General features: G+C 39.7%; 2 pseudogenes; one reads left to right on the top strand and one right to left on the bottom strand.

Moving 5' to 3' along the window:
• Positions 1-368: 368 nt before the first annotated feature.
• On the top strand, positions 369-1,103 carry LOC148040091 (uncharacterized; annotated as a pseudogene).
• Positions 1,104-3,042: 1,939 nt separating this feature from the next.
• On the bottom strand, positions 3,043-4,522 carry LOC148040090 (uncharacterized; annotated as a pseudogene).
• Positions 4,523-18,588: the final 14,066 nt, after the last annotated feature.

Raw genomic sequence — 18,588 nt, 5'->3', positions numbered from 1 at the left:
TTCTATAATACCAAATTGGTACTTTATTCTAGTTTGGTACTCTGTACCAATTTGGTAAGGAGTACTAGTTTGGTACTCTATATCAATTTGGCAAAAATAGTCCTAAATTCTGGTACTCTATAGACAACACCGGATTTTGGTACTATTTTGAATTCATGGGTTTTCATAGAAATATTTGGGATTTTTTTATTGTGGAAGTTTGAGCTCTAAGTTGGATTGTTTTCATGTGAGAGATTGAGCTCTACAAAAGATGTAAGAGCACTTATTCTATAGTGATGTTGTCACTTAGATCCTTTGAGATACTAAAACCATTATTTGTTCAAAAGTTGAAAGAGCGGTATATGTGTTGTTGTGTATATCATATCCATATGATATATTACAAAGAGGCTTTCAATCAGATGCACCAAAACAAGTTTGGGGATCATGGGAAAGGTCATCTATTTGCATGATCCATTTATTGTGCAAGGACTACAATATTCTACAAACCAAACAAGATGTTAGCACATAAGTATTTTGTGAAAATCCATATTGTGCCCAAAGTATGTCAACAGTGAATATCATGCAAAAGAATGCTTGCTTGGAAATTGCCTCAAATGTGGTGTAAGCAAGTTGTCACTTTGCCCAAACAAGATTGGAACAAATAGTAGGGAGATGACTGTGAAGGTCTTTAAGGATGTAAAAATTGGACAGGTTGGTGATAATAAAAGTGAGAAGAAGAGAAAGTATCTGGTTTTGAAAAGAATGCAAAGTACTACTTTTATTCATCTCTTTTCATATAATCTGAAAAGCTTCATCAAGCATAACTTTGTCTTTAGGTAGTAGGCCCAACAATTCAAAGATTGCTTGCTTAAGTTTCCTAGCAATGTTGTTATGTCTATTGTTGATTTTGTAGAGAATTACTGATTTAAAATGCAAAACAAGATTCAATACATGCATTGGTGGCCAACCCAAGTAACCCTATTGATGCACATCTCTTATGTGAGAAACTCAGTAGAGGTGCTATTGAAAAGACACTACATTTTTATATATCAGATGACAAGCTCCATGACATGTTGTTTGTTCAGCATTGTTTTATGCTTCATGACAAGTGGCTGAAACAATAAGGATGTCCCCTACAATATCATTGGGTATGGTCAAATGGCACTACTCAATTTAAGGCACACAAACCTTTCTATTTCATGGCAAGGTACTATTGCTGATACGCTTGCACATGCAAGACATGGAAACAGAGAGCATGATGTTGTAGGTGTTGCCATAAAGAGAACCATCACTCACAAGGAGCTGAAACTAGATGGTTGGCCTATGGCGTGTGAAATGATGTTGTTAGTTTTCTTAATGCAACATTTCATCCCACAAGAGAAATACATAGGTGCATTACTCAGAGAGTTTTTTGGTTGGTTTCAAGGGATGATGTGCAACACAATCTATTGTGGGATTGTTAGTGCATTATAGGCTCCCTCTCAATCCATTGTGTTGATGGATACTCAACAAACAACCCATGAGTTGTGTGCTATCAAATGCTCTCATGCTTTTGTGATCCATGTATGAATGGGAAATGAAGAAGATGTAAGAATAGATAACAAATAGAAGAATGAAAATATGTCTCCACGAGATGGTAGAAGCATATAGTGATTGCAATGTAGAAGATGTGAAGGACAATAGAGATATGTTTGCCATGCCAATGAGTCAAGATCATAACATTGCTACATATAAAGGAGACCCTGAAGTGTTGTGCTCCATGTTGTCCACATGGGACACCTTTGCAATCAAGGCATCTGAGCCCAACAAGGACTTCTACCTTCTAAAGTGCACAAAAACAATGTATCAAATAATAACAACATAGAAGGACCTTTGGCATAACAAAGTTGACAGACTTGGAAAATTAGTTGAGGGCTTGTACTATGGCTATGTTGAAGACAGAGTTGATACATATACCCTATTAGATTAGACCCCTCTAATGATGATCTACTTCCATCTTGTTAGAGCCATATGCTTCCCAATAGAGACAATTTATATTATCCACTGAGGTATATGAGAATATATACAACATCATGCCATATGATTATGGAAGTGACCAAGATGCAGGCATAACAGCCTTGACCCCATTTGCAATACAAGTAACCAAACATGTACTTTTCCCAAATAGAATCTCACTTTGTAGACTTCCTCTATTTCAATCTTTTTTTGGCTTCCTCTTTCACAAGTAAGAACACTTTTTAAATATTTTTTACTTAAGTACCAAATTTGGTACAAATAGTGATCCTAAACCAAATTTGGTACAAAATAATGATCCTAAACCATAGTAGCAAATTTATGTTCAATATCAAATTTGGTACCAAACAATGTTCTTGAACTACAATACAAAATTTGGAACTAAATTTGGTACATCACAGTACCAAATTGGACATATTCTATACATTACCACAAGCAAATTTGGTATATCATAGTACCAAATTGGACAAAAATACAACTGTCCAACATACTAGTTACCATTTCCACATGTTGCTTTACATAGTACCAAAATTGGTACACAATAGTATCAAATTTGGTGCAAATCAGTGTTCCTAAATTGTTACTGAAACCACAACCTAGGATAGAGATATAGATGCTAAGCATTGTACTTAGTATATATACAAGTTGTATGACACTACCAAAATCTCTACACTATAGTACAAACTTTGGTACATCATAGTACCAAAATCGACAATGATACAGATGTCCAATATACTAGTTACCATTTGGTACATAATAGTACCCAATTTTGATACTGTGCATGTTCCCTAGTTGTCAATGGATCCAAAACATAGGAATAGGTACATAAATTCAACACAATATGAGATTCATATATAGTTACTATTATTGATAGAGTACCAAAAGTAATACCATATACTACAAAAATTGGGCAAAGTAAAATAACCAATACAAATATTAACTAGAAAATAAACACTACAGGGATACAAGTGTAAACCATAGGCAAAGCAACAAGAAAACCATAGGTGGAATTGCATCAAGATGTATATTGCGAAGGCTACAAAACTCCGATTAGGTTGCCCATTGGATGGTAAATTTGTAGGCATACCCCTGTAGTTGTATGAAATGGTCAACCACAAATGAGGAGATGTTATCCTCTTTATCAAATAGGGGGTTCCTTCGAGAGTAAGCAACTAGGAACAAATCGTCTATATAGCCACAACCATGGGTAAATGACATCCATAAGATAGAAGTGTTTAACTGGGTCATAATACATGGGCTCATATGATCTTATACAAAGACATGACTCATAGACTGTCTTCAATGATTTGAATCTACAATCATCGATGAGAATTGTATTGGCAACATTGAATTGGGGGTGCTTCTCTAGTACTTTCTTTAGCAACTTCAAAAAAACAAGCTTGTTACCATAATGCTTTTATGTTTTGCACATACTAGAGACTCTCAGCCCAACTTCAGAAAAACAAGCTTGTTACCATACCATGCTTTTATGTTTTGCACATACTAGAGACTCTTAGCGCCCAAACCTCGAATCATTTGGGAAAACATATATGTTAATGTAAAGTAAGAGGTTAGCTTATAGTAAAATACATGCACACATTTCATAATTAAAAGCTAAGTATAATAATACTTAGAAATAGTCCTCTCATTTTCATTAGTCAAGAAAAGCATGCATTTATGATCTTGCATAGATTATTCTTTGTGCAGCATGACCACAACATCACATATGTCTTCTTCCTTATAATTGTAGGATAAACTCTTCCACATCGGATCTTACAAACACTAGGCCTACCAAGATACTTGCACACCTTGGGGCCTGACCCCATTTGAGAATGGAAACTCCCAAACATTTTTTGGATATTTTTGATAATTGTTTAACAACACACCATTGATGTCAAGTATTACAAGCTAGTCAAAACTAGCCTGCACATCCTTGAAGAGCAATGTGTCTAGGGGTTGCTCATTTAGCCACCAAGATTTCCCTTCTACAGTACCCAAAGCCCAAATGAGAAAAATAAGAAATATAATTTAAACACAATGTTCCAAATAGCAATACACAGTCCTAGAGCTAAACTATAGAAACACCATAATGTCGAGGTTGGTACTAAGCAATATACAAATGGTACAACATGCTACCAAATTGAAAATACAAAATTAGGAGCAGACTCCCTTACTGAACCTTATAAGTAGGAGAACATGAATTATGATACAACACACTAAAGATAGAAGGCAATGAGAAAATGAAAAGAAACTGCTATTGATTCATATAAAGCATAGCACAAAGTACAAAGTGCTATCACAACATCTAGATCTTGCAAGCACATATCTTTTGACCATGAACTACGAGATGCTTCTTTGCTTTGACACAAAAAATCTCTAACAATGTGGCTAGTTCAACGTGGTCACTTGCATCTATGCCCATCCCAAAATCCGTATCCCACACAAATGTATCTCCCTTTATACTTTCAGTCTCAATAGTATACCTCGCAACAATCTCCACCTTATTGGCATCTATCATGCTCCCTACCATATTGGTTTTATCTCCCTCCACTTCATGTTCTCCATGTACTCCCCCTTCTCATTAGTAACCTAAACATCATGAGCCCTGGCATCACTAGGCTTTGCATCAGTAGCACACACATTGGCAACCTTGGTACCATATCCTTTACATCAGCCACCTTGGGATTAGCAACATTAGCCCCATCATCAGGCATTACCCCATCATAAGTAGTGGCTTCCTCAGCCTTGTTGCCTGCAATCATCCAAATTTATGGTCTTAGGGACTATCTCCCTGAAATTTGCTTTCTTTCCTATCTTATCCTACATATTAGTATTAGCATCTCCTTCTTTGCACTCTGACCTATTCTCCAAATTATCAATGTTTGAGGTATCCACCACATTGTCCACAACCTCCATCCATGGCTCGCTCCCTTTCCCATCCATAGTACTAGATCCCAAGTCCTGTAGAACATCTTGTACATTCTTGTAAGCATCATCTGGCCCACACATATTATTGGCAGTTAACTTAGTAGGACTATGGCATTCCTTCACTCCTTTGATGAACATCTTTTTTTTTGACAACCTAAGTAGTACTTTCTAGCCACATACACACACAGAAGGAAACAAAAGCTTTGATCAAACGGTACAATTAACATAAGAAACCAACTTCATGTAAAACATTGTCCATGTGCTCTTTAAAGTAGCATGCCCAATTATCCAAATCTTTCCCTCCAAAGGGATAATAGTGTTACAACCAAACTTAAGATAAGTGTCACTTGTCTGCAAAAGAACAACAAAGCATAAATTATGGTACTGATGTCAACAAGAATGCATGAATCTACTAACAACATTAAAGGACTCCAAAGCCTCCCCACAAGGAGCACAATATCCAAAGACATGGATGATATTCTCAACATCCACAATTTAAGGCCTTGGCAACAAGGTGAATGTCATTCCAGTCTTCACATTTGCAATGAGCTTGTTGACAAAATTTAACTCAAGCTAGCCTTCTACACACTCCGTCTGAAACTTTTCATAGTCTTTGTACAAAAGCACATCAAAGGATTAGACATAAAGACTCCTAACATCTCAAGTTCCATACTTCCCAATCAGATAGTACTATAAGAAGTAGCAACAAATACCATAAGTCAAATAGTACCAAAAGTACCAACAAGCTTCAAATACTAGAAAGTATCAAAAGTACCATAGATCGAATAGCAAAAGATAGTACCCAAAGTATCAAAAGTTCCCTAAGAGCAATTTAACAAAGCGAAATAAGTATCAATAAGCACCAAAAAAGTACCCAATAGTATGAAAGGGATTAAAATAGGATCAATTAATACTAAATGAATACCCTAAATCATACATACAATTGGTAGTACAAAAAAGTATCCAACAGTACCAAGAGCACCCAAAGTTTCATACCTACTAGTTAGTACAAATGAAATGGAAGAAGGATCAATAAATACCACAATTCAAGAAACACCAAAAAGTACCAAAATGACCTAGCAAAAGGAATTCCAAAATAGTACCAAAAGCACCAAAGAATATTAAAAAGTACCAAAAACTTGCAAAGTGCATTGGAGAGTACCAAGGAGTATTGAAAATATCAAACATCACAAAGAGTTTCAAAATAGTGCCAAAAGCACCAAAGAATATCAAGGAGTACCAAAACTAGCAAAGAGTATTAGAGAGTATCGAGAAATACCAAAAATATCAAGCAAAACAAAGAGTTTCAAAACATTAGAAACTGTTAAATAGTAATAAAAAACTCAGTAAAAGTACAAAAAAACTCCAGCCAATACCACCAAAATTACCAAAACTATCAAAAGTAGTCAAAGTACAAGAACTACCAAAATTACCACAACCATAAGGACTTTCATAACTAATAGAACTACCATAGCAACCAATGCCACCAACACTTTGAGAATAAACAAGACTGCAAAGATGGTAAATACTATCAAAATAAATAGAAGAACCTAAATTATCAAAGCTAGCAGCACTATCAAAACTACCAAAACTACAAGCAAAGCCAAAACCTTCCTCCATACCAAAATGGTTTATCCCTACCAAACCCTCAAAAGGATCAAATTTGTTTATGAACTATTGCTACAATCCACCAAGCAGTACCATATGACATGTGTACCAAGAAGTACCCTAAACCCTAAAAACACGAGTACAAGCCAATGAACCACCCTAACAAAGTCCTCAAATAGAATACCTCCTACTAATGGACCTCTACTTGAAGCCTCTAAATGTCTTCACTAACTCCATGTCACTACAAAAATCATTGGCTTGCTCCCAATTCAACCTCCACCTCTCTTATCTCTTCATCATTAAGAGGAGTTTCCTATCATCACAACTAAAGAAGGTGCACTTCCAATGAAACAATCCTCCATGATGCTCTTTGCCACACCCTCTTTGCCTTCATACACTAACATAACATCCTTCTTTTGTTGGATAGCATCCTTCACATATATCAACCTTGTCGACTCTTTTAAGTTCCATGTCAACCTTTCAAGTAATGCCTCCAAATTAGGAGCGTAATTAGCCACTAGCCCTATGTATAGATGCTTTGTTTCTGTGCATATGTTGCTTCCACTTTGCATCATGCGAGGCTTCTTGTTAGAATGGGGGCGACCTCCTTGGGATGCACCATTTAGCCTCCTCCATGATTCAACTTTCACTCTATCCCTCTAGTCCTAGTCCCAGATATACTCACCACACCTTCAGCAAAGTGGGCCCATGCCACTTTATGGCCTTTAGGGACTATGGGCTGCATGGTATCTTTCATAAGCATAGCACCACATAGACTTGTTGGTGAAAGGGAGCGACGGATCGAAGGTTGGACTCGAGAGCTATGGCGGGAGAGTAAGAGTAAGAAAGGGAGAGACTAGAAATGGGAACTCCAACAGTCACAATGTGTGACCGGGCCTTCCTTTATTCAATCTATCACTAAAAGAATAAAGAATAAAGTGACGGTGATGGGCGCCCGCCACCTGCAGTATGCAGTGGTGGTGATTGTTAGTGTAGTAATACATGGGCGGCTAGGCAGAGACGCCTTTACCCCCAACAACCTCCCACTTAAAGGCGAATCTGCCGCAGTGAGGAGTGAAAAGAAAAAGAAAAAAAAGACAGTACAACATGTACACATGTACAACAAGATGAGGAAAGACGTCATCTCATCCCATGCCCATCAACCTCCTGAGGAAGGCAAAGCACTCTGTAGAGAGGCTTTTCGTGAAAAGATCTGCAAGATTTTGGTCAGTCGAGATCTTAACAAGATCCAAAGATGTCCTCAACGACCCCGCGTATGAAGTGATACCTCACCTCAATGTGTTTCATCTTCGCATGGAAGATCGGATTCTTGGCTAACTGAATAGCACTCATAGAATCCGAATGCGATGTAGGGATAGCATCAATACCAAGGTCAACAACTAAACGACCCAACCAAATGGTCTCCTTGCAAGCCTCAGTGGCTGCAACATACTCGGCCTCTGTAGTAGAAAGGGCCGTGCATTTCTACACCCTGGACATCCAAGAAACAACACCTCCAACATAGGTGAATACATAGCCGAAAGTGGACTTCCTACTATCTGCATGTCCTGCATAATTAGAGTCAGTGTACCCCATGACTCCTGTATCCTGGCTACCATAGCATATGCACATATCTGCAGTGCCCTTCAGGTACCTCATGATACCCTTCACGGCATCCCAATGCTTCTTGCCAGGTGTATCCATATAGCGTACCACAACACCAACTGCAAAGGCAATATCTGAACGAGTGGCTATCATGGCATACATAAGACTGCCCACTGCGGATGCATAGGGAATCTTGGCCATCTCGACCCTCTACTCATCTGTTTGCGGACAATCAGCCTGTGATACCTTCACATAAGAAGGCAATGGACAGCCAATAGGCTTTACGTCCTGCATGCGGAAGCGCTCAAGGACTTTATGAATGTACTCCCTCTGTGACAAGTAGAGGAGTCCCTGATGCATGTCACGTCTAATGCGCATACCAAGTATGTGAGTGGCATGTCCTAGATCTTTCATCTCAAAGCTCTTCTTGAGCTGAGCCTTAAGAGCATCTAGCTCATCATGAGCTTTCCCTGCTATCAGCATGTCATCAACATAGTGTACCAAAATCAATAAAGAACTATCATGGGCTTTCTTTGTGTAAAGACACGGATCCATAGCACTCCGGCTGTAGCCCTGTGATTGCATAAAGGCATCAAACTTATGATACCACTTCTTAGATGCCTATTTCAAGCCATAAAGACTTTTCTTTAATTTGCACACTAGGTGCTTCTTGCCAGGTTCCGCAAAGCCCTTAGGCTGCTCCATATAAATCTCAACATGTAAGTCCCCATGTAAGAAAGCCGTCTTGACATCCATCTAGTATAATCCAAGTCAAGCTGAGCAACCAAAGCCAAGATAGCGCAAGGTGGTCATCTTAACCACAAGAGAAAAGATCTCATCAAAGTCCACACCATGCTCTTGCTTAAAACCCTTTGCTACCAATCTAGCCTTGTATGCCGACTTGGGGTGTTCAGGGGTACTTTTTAGCTTGTACATTCACTTGCATGGCAAAGCCTTCTTGCCCATAGGCAAGGAAACCAAATCCCAAGTGTCATTCTTATGCAGGGAGTCTATCTCAGACTGCATAGCCCTCTCCCAGGAGTAACTGTCACCCCTGCGCATAGCCTCATCATAGGTGAAAGGCTCTCCTGCATCTCTAACCAAGACATAATGCATCGAGGGCTGAAATCTATCAGGTGGACATCTGTCTCTAGTAGACCGTCTCACGGTAGGCTCTGTTGCCTGTTCAACTGCCTGTCCAACACCTTGACCATGAGCACCTGTTATAGCTGTAGGCTGTCCAACTAGCTATGCGGGAGCTCTCGGCTCCTCTTGAAATATGACCATGCGGATCTCAACAACTCTCTCAGGCTGCCTGTGCATTTTGTCTTCATGGAAGACTACATCATGACTGCGGATGACTTTTCGCGCTTGCGGATCCCAGAGACGATAGCCCATCTCGCCTACATCCCCATAACCAAGGAAAATGCATTTGACACTCTTGGGATGGAGCTTACTTCTCTTATCCCTAGGCACATGGCAAAATGCCTCACATCCAAAGACACAGAGATGCGCATAAGAGGGAGGTTTTCTAGTCCATATCTCCTCTGCAATCTAGAAATCCAAACCACTAGAGGGTGATCTGTTTATGACATGCACAGCTGTACTAACTGCCTCAGCCCAAAAGCTCTGTGGTAGGATTGCATGGCTAAGCATACTACGTATACACTCCTGGATGGTTCTATTCATCCGCTCAGTCAAACCATTCTGGGGGGGGCTGTAGGGGGCGGTCAACTGATGCTTAATACCCCTCTCATCACATAACTGCTCAAAAGCACGTAAGACATACTCACCCCATTATCTGTCCTTAGGCATTTCAGCCTATACCCAGACTGGTTCTCAACCAACGCAAGCCATCTCCGAAACACAGCCAAAACATCGGATTTCAACTTAATGGGATAAGCCCAAACTTTCCGTGAAAAATCATCTATGAACGTAACAAAATACTTTGCACCACCCATAGACTGACAAGGCATGGGCCCACAGACATCCGAATGTACCAATGCAAAGGCCTCACTCATGCGTGGCCTACCAGACTGCTTATGCATAAACCTAGTCTGCCAGCCATAAAGACAATGCTCACATGAATCAAAACATGCATAATCAAAGGGCAGTAAGTACTGCAAACCAGAAAGCATTTTCATTCCCTTCAAAGACATATGGCCCAAACGGGCATGCCAAAGAGATACATGTGGGATAGAACCCATAGACAAAACATGATTAAGGGAAGAAGCTGATACAATCAAGGGGTAGAGACTGCCAGCCTTGGCACCTCTCGCAATCACAAGTCTGCCACGAGTGATCTTCCATGTAGAGTCTCCAAAAGATACATGATAACTTGCGTCATCAAGCTGTCCAGCTGACATGAGACTGCGTGTCAAAGTAGGTACATGACGTACATCTTGCATAACAAAACTGCTGCCAGAAGGAAACTGCAGCCTAACATCATGAATACTTACAATATCAAGAGAGTTGTCATCACCCAAGCGCACAGTACCCGAAACAGTACGGTATGAATGAAACCACTCTCGGCAAGGTGTCACATGAAAGGATGCACCTGAGTCCAAGAGCCAACACTGTGTATACATAGAGTATATCTCTATCATCTGCGAAGCACTAGAAGAAGCTGCAAGGATATAATCATCATCATCAACATCCTCAGGTTGCATAACATTGATCTCTTCAATTTTAACACTGGACTTTGCAGGCACTATGCTGCGAGGATTAGAAGACTTATCCTACACTTTGTCTTTCCCCTTATCTATGCGCCTTTCATTGCGCAATTCATGGCATTGTGGCCTAATATGGCCCTTTTTCCCACAATGGTGACAAGTAACATCTGCATTCCTGCCACGGGATTTGCTACGTGCCTTCCCACGAGACTTGGACCGAGATTTCTGAGAATCCCGTCCAGGGCCACTACCACTGCCATGCTTTCCATATCCATCATTCCTGCCTCTAACTGTCATAGCATGAGACACACGAGAGGCATCCAAATTCTTACGGTTAACCTCTTCTTGCAAAAGAGCACTCTCAACATTAGATAATTTCAAGGTAGTAGTAGAGGCACATAATGCAGTGCGGAATACATCCCATGACTCATTAAGAGTACCAATCAAGAAAAGAGGAGTGATATCCTTTGCAAAAGTGATGTCCTGCGAAGTCAAGTTCTTGAGTATAACATGGAACTGGCTCAAGTGAGCAGACATAGTCACATTCTCTTTCATGCGCAGATCCATAAGCTGCTTCAGCTAATACATTTGACTCGTTGGACTTTTCTTGTCATAGAGATTCTTGATTTTATCCTACAATTGCCATGCACTTTGTTCTTCCTCAAATACATTGTAGTGAACTTGTTCTATGAGAGATAATACAATGGTGGACTTGCATAACTCATCAAGCTCAAGCCATTCCTCATCTGGCATAGTTTTGTAGGCGGATGCCCACTTAACCTCAAAGGTTTGATCTGCGATTTCTGCACCAACACCTGCCAAATCTAGCTCTTCCAATAAGAGTACTTTGTACCATCAAGCTTAGGGATGTTGAAAATAGCATGATCAGTGGACGAAATCAGTTCAAATCTGCTTGTTGTTTACTGCAGAAAATGACAAAAAAATCACCAAAATCGAGGAAAAATGGCGAGGAAAGTGGAACCAAAGCTGCCGCCCACCAAGTACTAGTGAAAGTATATCATTTCAGAGTGTTTCAGCATGAAAAATCCATGTCAGTCCATACATATATGCTTGCTGTAATAAATTTCAGATTTCAGTAAAAGAGAGCTAACAGTGCCAAAATCGGATCCCAAGGCAATCAGATATTGCCAAGATCAAAGCCGGCATCATGCGGGCATAGCATAAGCATATGACAGTCGATAAGCATGAATCCAACACCCAAGTATGTCATACAAACATCTGCTAGTGTGAGTAGGCACACCCCCCAGTCAACGGGGCAAAGTGTTCATGCCACTACCAAAACTTGACACAAGTAGGTGTCAGTTCACAAAGATACAGATCCAAAACTGAGACTTAGCTCATAAGCATACAGTGAACCAAGACATATGATGTATCATCCCAAAAGGTAAGAAGTCCCAAAGTCTCAAGTGGCTAACTGCTCAATGGCATGTAATGGCTCAATGCATAAAAGTACTGCATGCTTAATGTCTGATAAGCATTCAAGAATGCTCCCACTGGCACAAAAGTCGTATGTACGAGCTCAAGAGCTGAAGCCAAGGCAAGACATAGTGCCAATGACATAAGTCCAAGACAATACATCAATAGTACATCCCGAGCATGTAGGCGGTAGAGCATCCGTATGTAGCATCCGTAAGCATGTAAGACATCAAATACATCCCAATCCAAACTCTGACAGGCCAAGTAACATCCAAGGCTACTCCAGATAATCCAAAATGCATCCAAGGTGGAGCTTCAATGAGCACTCAAGCTCAACGTATGCATAGGGTAATCAACCGTGACATGAGCATCAAACCGTAGGCAACGGGTATGCATAAACCCAAGAAGCATCACTGTTAAAGCATATACCAATGTCAATAAGTGCGGGCTGAAATAAGCTCAAGCTTCCAAAATCATCCGGATTCAATGACAAGCTCAAAGTCGTCCCTCGATGATCAATACATCATAGCATAACCCAAAACATACATTTGGAACCAATAGGCATATGTCAAAGCATGAAAGATAGCTTTAGCCCAAGAGTATTCAGCATGCATTTACTATTATAAACTATGTATTTCCAGCCCCAAAATCAAGCCAAAATCATAGCATTACATGTAGCTTCAATCCCCCAATCAATCGGGATGCAATAGGCATCAAACCGGTTATGTAGTCATGCCCAAACAAGCATAGGCATACAAATATACGCTGTCTCAGACCTGAGATCTGTTGTAGAAGATTCTATCATCATAATTTGGCAAATCCAACATCACCATTGTGTCCGGAGCGTGCCAAAACCCCAACTTAGACTCTTATCTTGCCTGAATCGGGTTCCGAATGCCCGAGATATGACAAAAAGAGTGATTTTTGGGCCAGATTTTGAAACAGGCACAAAAAAAAAAGAGAGCTGGCTGGGGGGGTTTGCTGTCCCACGTGTTAACAATGGGGCCCAAAGGGGGCACAAATGAGGGCCAAAGAAGGCCTACGCCAAGCCTCAGCAAGCCTTGATAGGCTGGAAGCAAGATCTAGGTGAAGGAAGCTCCAAGAGGTATGAGCTATGGCTACCCACAACTTGTTTACAGCCTGTGAGACCTGAGAATTGAAGTAAACCCTGAAGAAAATGATCAAATACCTTTGATGTAATGCCCTGAAGGTGCCCAAAAATGCCGAGAAGGTGCTCGGGAAGCCGAGGAGTAACAAGAGCTCGAAGGAGTTGGATATGGCTGCCGGGAAGGAGACCCAATGCAAGTAGGCAGACGATGGGATGCTGAGAATGCCACGAACTAAGCTCAAGAGTTGGAAAGCAAAGCTCTGATACCAGTTGAAAGGGAGCGACGGATCAAAGGTTGGACTCAAGAGCTATGGCGGGAGAGCAAGAGCAAGAAAGGGAGAGACTAGAAATGGAAACTCCAACAGTCACAATGTGTGACCGGGCCTTCCTTTATTCAAACTGTCACTAAAAGAATAAAGAATAAAGCGGGTGCTTGCCACCTGCAGTGTGCAGTGGCGGTGTCTGTCAGTGTAGTAATACACGGGCGGTTAGGCAGAGGCGCCTTTACCCCCAACAGTTGGTTAATTCACGACATGAAATGGGGCTTTCATAAACTTTGTAATATAAAATTTTGCAATTCTCGACCAAATGGGGTGAAAATGATTTAGGCAGATCTTTGAATTTGTTTAATACTTGTACTTGAAGATTTTTAACCACTAGATCATCATCGCTGAGATCCTTTGAAAGCTTTCCTTCAAGAATCGGCCCATACTCTTTATGCAAATCCCTCATTGTAAATCAAAATTTTATTTGTTGACGATATTCTTCCATTTTGTTTTTACCTGAAATTTGGAAAAAGAAAAAGCAGTTAGAAATGCTCTCTCCATCCTTTCTAAGTACATATTTGTACTTTGTACATGCAAATTTATTACTTATTGAAAGTTAATAATTTACTAGCATAATGTATTTTTGGTGCCATGTCTTCAAAGTGGCAACTCATAGTACCAAAATTGATACTCTAGAGTACAAAATTTAGTACTATATGCATTTCGAATCATCACATTTCAAAGCAAGTAGCATGGTTTCATGAAATAAGAAAAGAACATCTATAGTAGATTTCAGACACTCTTACATGCTTAGTTGCATTCAAATAGTATGCAAATTAAGAATAAGCCTAATTTGATTTTATATATCTAGAATTTCATAGCACATAAAAATACATACTTAAGATTAAAAAATGATAATTTAAATCATTTGAAAATTGTTCATGAATGCAAAGTTGCATAGAACTTTAACAATCACATCATATGCACAATCTTCAATCAAACCAAACACTATCCTCCATCAAGATTTAGCATGTGCATGCAATTTAACCAAAAAACAACCCACATTCATGAGCCAACAAGATTGATTAGAGACTCCATGCACACTTGCATGTAAAGTAAAAGTTGGATTGATCATCCTCTCCACTCACCTCTTAGCTTGTTGATAGACTTGGTCTCCTTGTCATCAAAGAGAACAAAGGTTCACTTAGAGGCAAGATCAACCAACTTGTAGTGATTAGCACTTGCCCTTATGTTGGGAGTGCTTTTATGTTGCACCTTAGCATTCAGTGCGGTGTAAATCCTTGTTGATGCTTCGGGGGAATTTTGGCATGTTCTCCTTGGTCTTTGATGTGGGCTTTGGTAAGGCTTGACTAGTAGTAGCCTTTGCTCCTTAGGGTCCTCATAGCACATCATAATAAGAAAGAGTGCCTGCAATTTCCCTACCAGCCCTACAATGGCCTCTAGAGCTCTAGGAGCAAGAATGATGCAACAAAGGTAGAGCAGGGATAAATGTAGCAAAGTCAGCAAACAAGCATGCCAAAAGCGAGATGTCTAGTGTGGCACATGTGTGTATGAATGGGACATGAGTTCAAACTTGAGTAATTGATCACTCCACCTAGTAATGACACCAACTCTTTCACATGAGGTGGTCCCATGTTTATGGCCTCAAGAATAGTACTGCACTCTAAAGCACTTTCAATTACATATCAAAGTTCATTTTCCCTCAAGGGATTCCCTCCAAATTTAAAGGACCTCTTGGTATATGTACCAAGAAGGTGGAACTCAAATTGGCCCTTTTTTGTAACACGAAACCTTGCTTTTAGCTTGACATAGAATTATCATGTGATGCTTGGATTAAGTCGTCCCATCAAGGAAGGGGATGCTCCTTTCAAAAATTCCCTCCTAGGTTGTAAACCTTAAAATCTATATACCAAAGTCGTGAAGCATCATAAGATGCTCAAAAACCAATGGTTGAATTACATGCATTGTTGTTGACCAAAAGTAATAACAAACAATTATCTAATAGATTGAAAATACATCTTAGTCATAAAGGAGGGTACTTAAAATTGACTTGGCACAATTGGGACATTGCTTGCATGTGCTACTTCCTATCCCGCTCCCACATTTCATTATTTTAGAGCCATCATGAGCACACAAGTTCTATAATTGCATCATTGTCCCACTTCCCTCAAGCATGTATTAGCCTTGAAACTTCAAGTATTCTCACATTTGAAGCTTTGGCAAAGTGATGAGAATACGGGCCAATAGATGGTATGGCTAGATTGGACGATAAACTTACATGATGAAAGGGTGAATCTTTGTTATGAAGGTGTGATTTGATAGGATTCGTCAAGGCTTTGAAGGATGGGCCTTTGTATGGATTATGAGAAGACATAAGGTTTGAGCACAAATTATGGATTAGATGGAGAGAATAGGGGGTTTGGATCTTGGGGAAAAATAGAGACTTGGAGAAATAATTTCAAGAGCATAGTGATAGATGTTGAGGAGTTGGTGATGATGATGAGTATGGGGAAGAGTGGGCTAAGATGAAGGGTAAGGAGTATTACGGCACCTTAAAACCTCCTTTGTCCTTCGATTTTTTCTTCCTCTCTCTCTCTCTCTCTCTCTCTCTCTCTCTCTCTCTCTCTCTCTCTCTCTCTCTCTCTCTCTCTCTCTCTCTCTCTCTCTCTCTCTCTCTCTCTCTCTCTCTCTCTCTCTCTCTCTCAATGCTTGATCTCACAGTCCTCCTCTCAAAATCTCTGCCTTGACTTAACAGACTAGATATGGATATAGTGGAGTTTGTCTCATCATTGATGATTTCCAAAATCATGATGCTGTGAAGTTGATGGTCTTGATGACAATAGATGCTATAGTTGAAAAAATGGTGGTGGTTGTAGTTGAACCATAAGTATATAAATTTCAAAAACTAAGGTTAATTAAATCTTTTTAACCTTTACTTTTATCCCAAATAAAAAATCATTTGAAGGATTTTAGGGATATTACCTCCTCTCCCCCTTAGAGGAATTGTCATGCCCTTATCTTGAGAAAAACTTGGGGTATTATTTACTTCTAAGGATCCTGTCTTTTACATTAAATACTCCATCGAGTTGAAACTCAAGGACACCTTGTTTTGGCATCACAAGTTGTGCTAATCAAGAATATGCTCAAGCTTTGGTACGTAGGCTTTCAACAAGCTAAGATGGAATACATTGTGGATTTTTAAGTACTCGAGGAGTTGCAAATTGTATACATTATGCAATAGTCAGTTGAGGATCTTATAGGGATCCTAGTATATTAGGCTTAGCTTCTTGAATCCTCTCAAAGATAATGAGATCTCCTTTGAGTGAAGATGAAGTTAAACCACATCTCCTTTCTTGAAGATCCACTCTTCCCTTCCTCGATCAACCTAGACCTTTTGTTGATCCTTAGTTGGTTGAATATATTTCATGATGGCTTTAACCTATTCATCCATTTCATCCGACATCTTCCTAGAGGCTTCCACCTTTAGCATAGGATCCATAAAGTTGAGTACTATGAGATAGAATTGTCCATATAAAGCCTAGAAAGGGGTCATCTTGATGATGATAAGAAGAATTGTAAGCAAACCATACTAAGGGCAAATGTTTCATTTACCATTTAGGCTCTCTGCAATAGTATGCCCTAAGTATGTCTTTAAGGACTTCATTGGCCAGCTCAGTCTAACCATTAGTTTGAGGGTGATAAGCTATATTGAAGCAAAGTTGGGTTCCAATGGTTTCAAGTAGGCTCTTCCAAAATCGAGAAGTAAATAGGGAATAGTGATCTCACTGATAATCCTTTTTGGTGACCCATGGAATCAAAAAATCTCTTTAAAAAGAGACCTATACTATCCAAAGTCTTGTAGTTTGTATTGATTAAAAGAAGATGAGCAACCCTTATCAACATATCCATAATGACATGATAAAGTTGTATCCTTCTTAAACTGAGAGTAATCAACTACAAAATCCATGGCAATGAGCTCCCATTTCATCTAATGGATATCAAGTGGTTAGAGCTTACCTAGCATCTTGATACGCTCAACTTTTACCTATTCACAACTTAGGTATTCAATGATGTACTTGAGTACATCACCTCTTCACTTTTCCCAGTGATAACTCTACCTCATGGCACTGAGTGTCTTTGTATAACTAGGGTATCCTAGGAATGGGAAGTCATGGGCTTCCCAAAGAATCTTCTTCTTGAGTTCTTGACTTGAGGGATGGCACATCCCTATCTTGAATCGGATAAGTCCTTCCTCAATGAATAAGTCTTGACACTTAAGCTTTAACTTAGAGACTTGTCCCCTAGCTTGGATTTCTCTTTGTAATGTTCATCAGATGGGTCCTTGAACACTTATTCCTTTGTCATCTCGATGATAGAATTGCTTGGCATTGATACTATCTAGCTAGAGACTCGACCTTTAAAGGCTCTCTTGGATTTCTCTTTGTACTTGTTTGCCATCTTGGTCCTTGAACACTTATTCCTTTGTCATCCTCCCGATGATAGAATTGCTTGGCATTGATACTATGTAGCTAGAGAATCCAACCTTAAAGGCTCTTTTCAAAGGAGGGTATTGAGGAATGCTTTGCGACCCAATACGTCTACAACTAGATTCCCCTTGCCAAGCATGTATTTGATCTCGTGGTTGTACCCTTGCAAGACTTTGATCCACCTTCATTTTCTAATAGATCTAGTTGGTAAAGATCCACTTCATATTCTTGTGTGATAGATGTGGCTAAGGTAAATTTTTCCCCAAGCAAGTAGTATCTCCATAGCTTGAAATCATGAATCACTGCCAATAGCTCTATAACATGTGTAGCATAGTTTTTCTAATGTGTATTCTACTTTTTTTATGAGTAGGCCGCTAGATGACCCTCCTACATGAGTCACAACCCAATGCTCAAGAGCTAGCATCTATCAAAACCTCGAACTCTTAGTTCAAGTCAAGGAGCTT

This window comes from Lygodium microphyllum, chromosome 2, assembly GCF_053477565.2.
Source record: "Lygodium microphyllum isolate KBCC chromosome 2, Lygodium_microphyllum_v1.1.10, whole genome shotgun sequence".
Classification (NCBI taxonomy): domain Eukaryota; kingdom Viridiplantae; phylum Streptophyta; class Polypodiopsida; order Schizaeales; family Lygodiaceae; genus Lygodium; species Lygodium microphyllum.
This window is presented reverse-complemented; position numbering and strand designations above follow the sequence as displayed.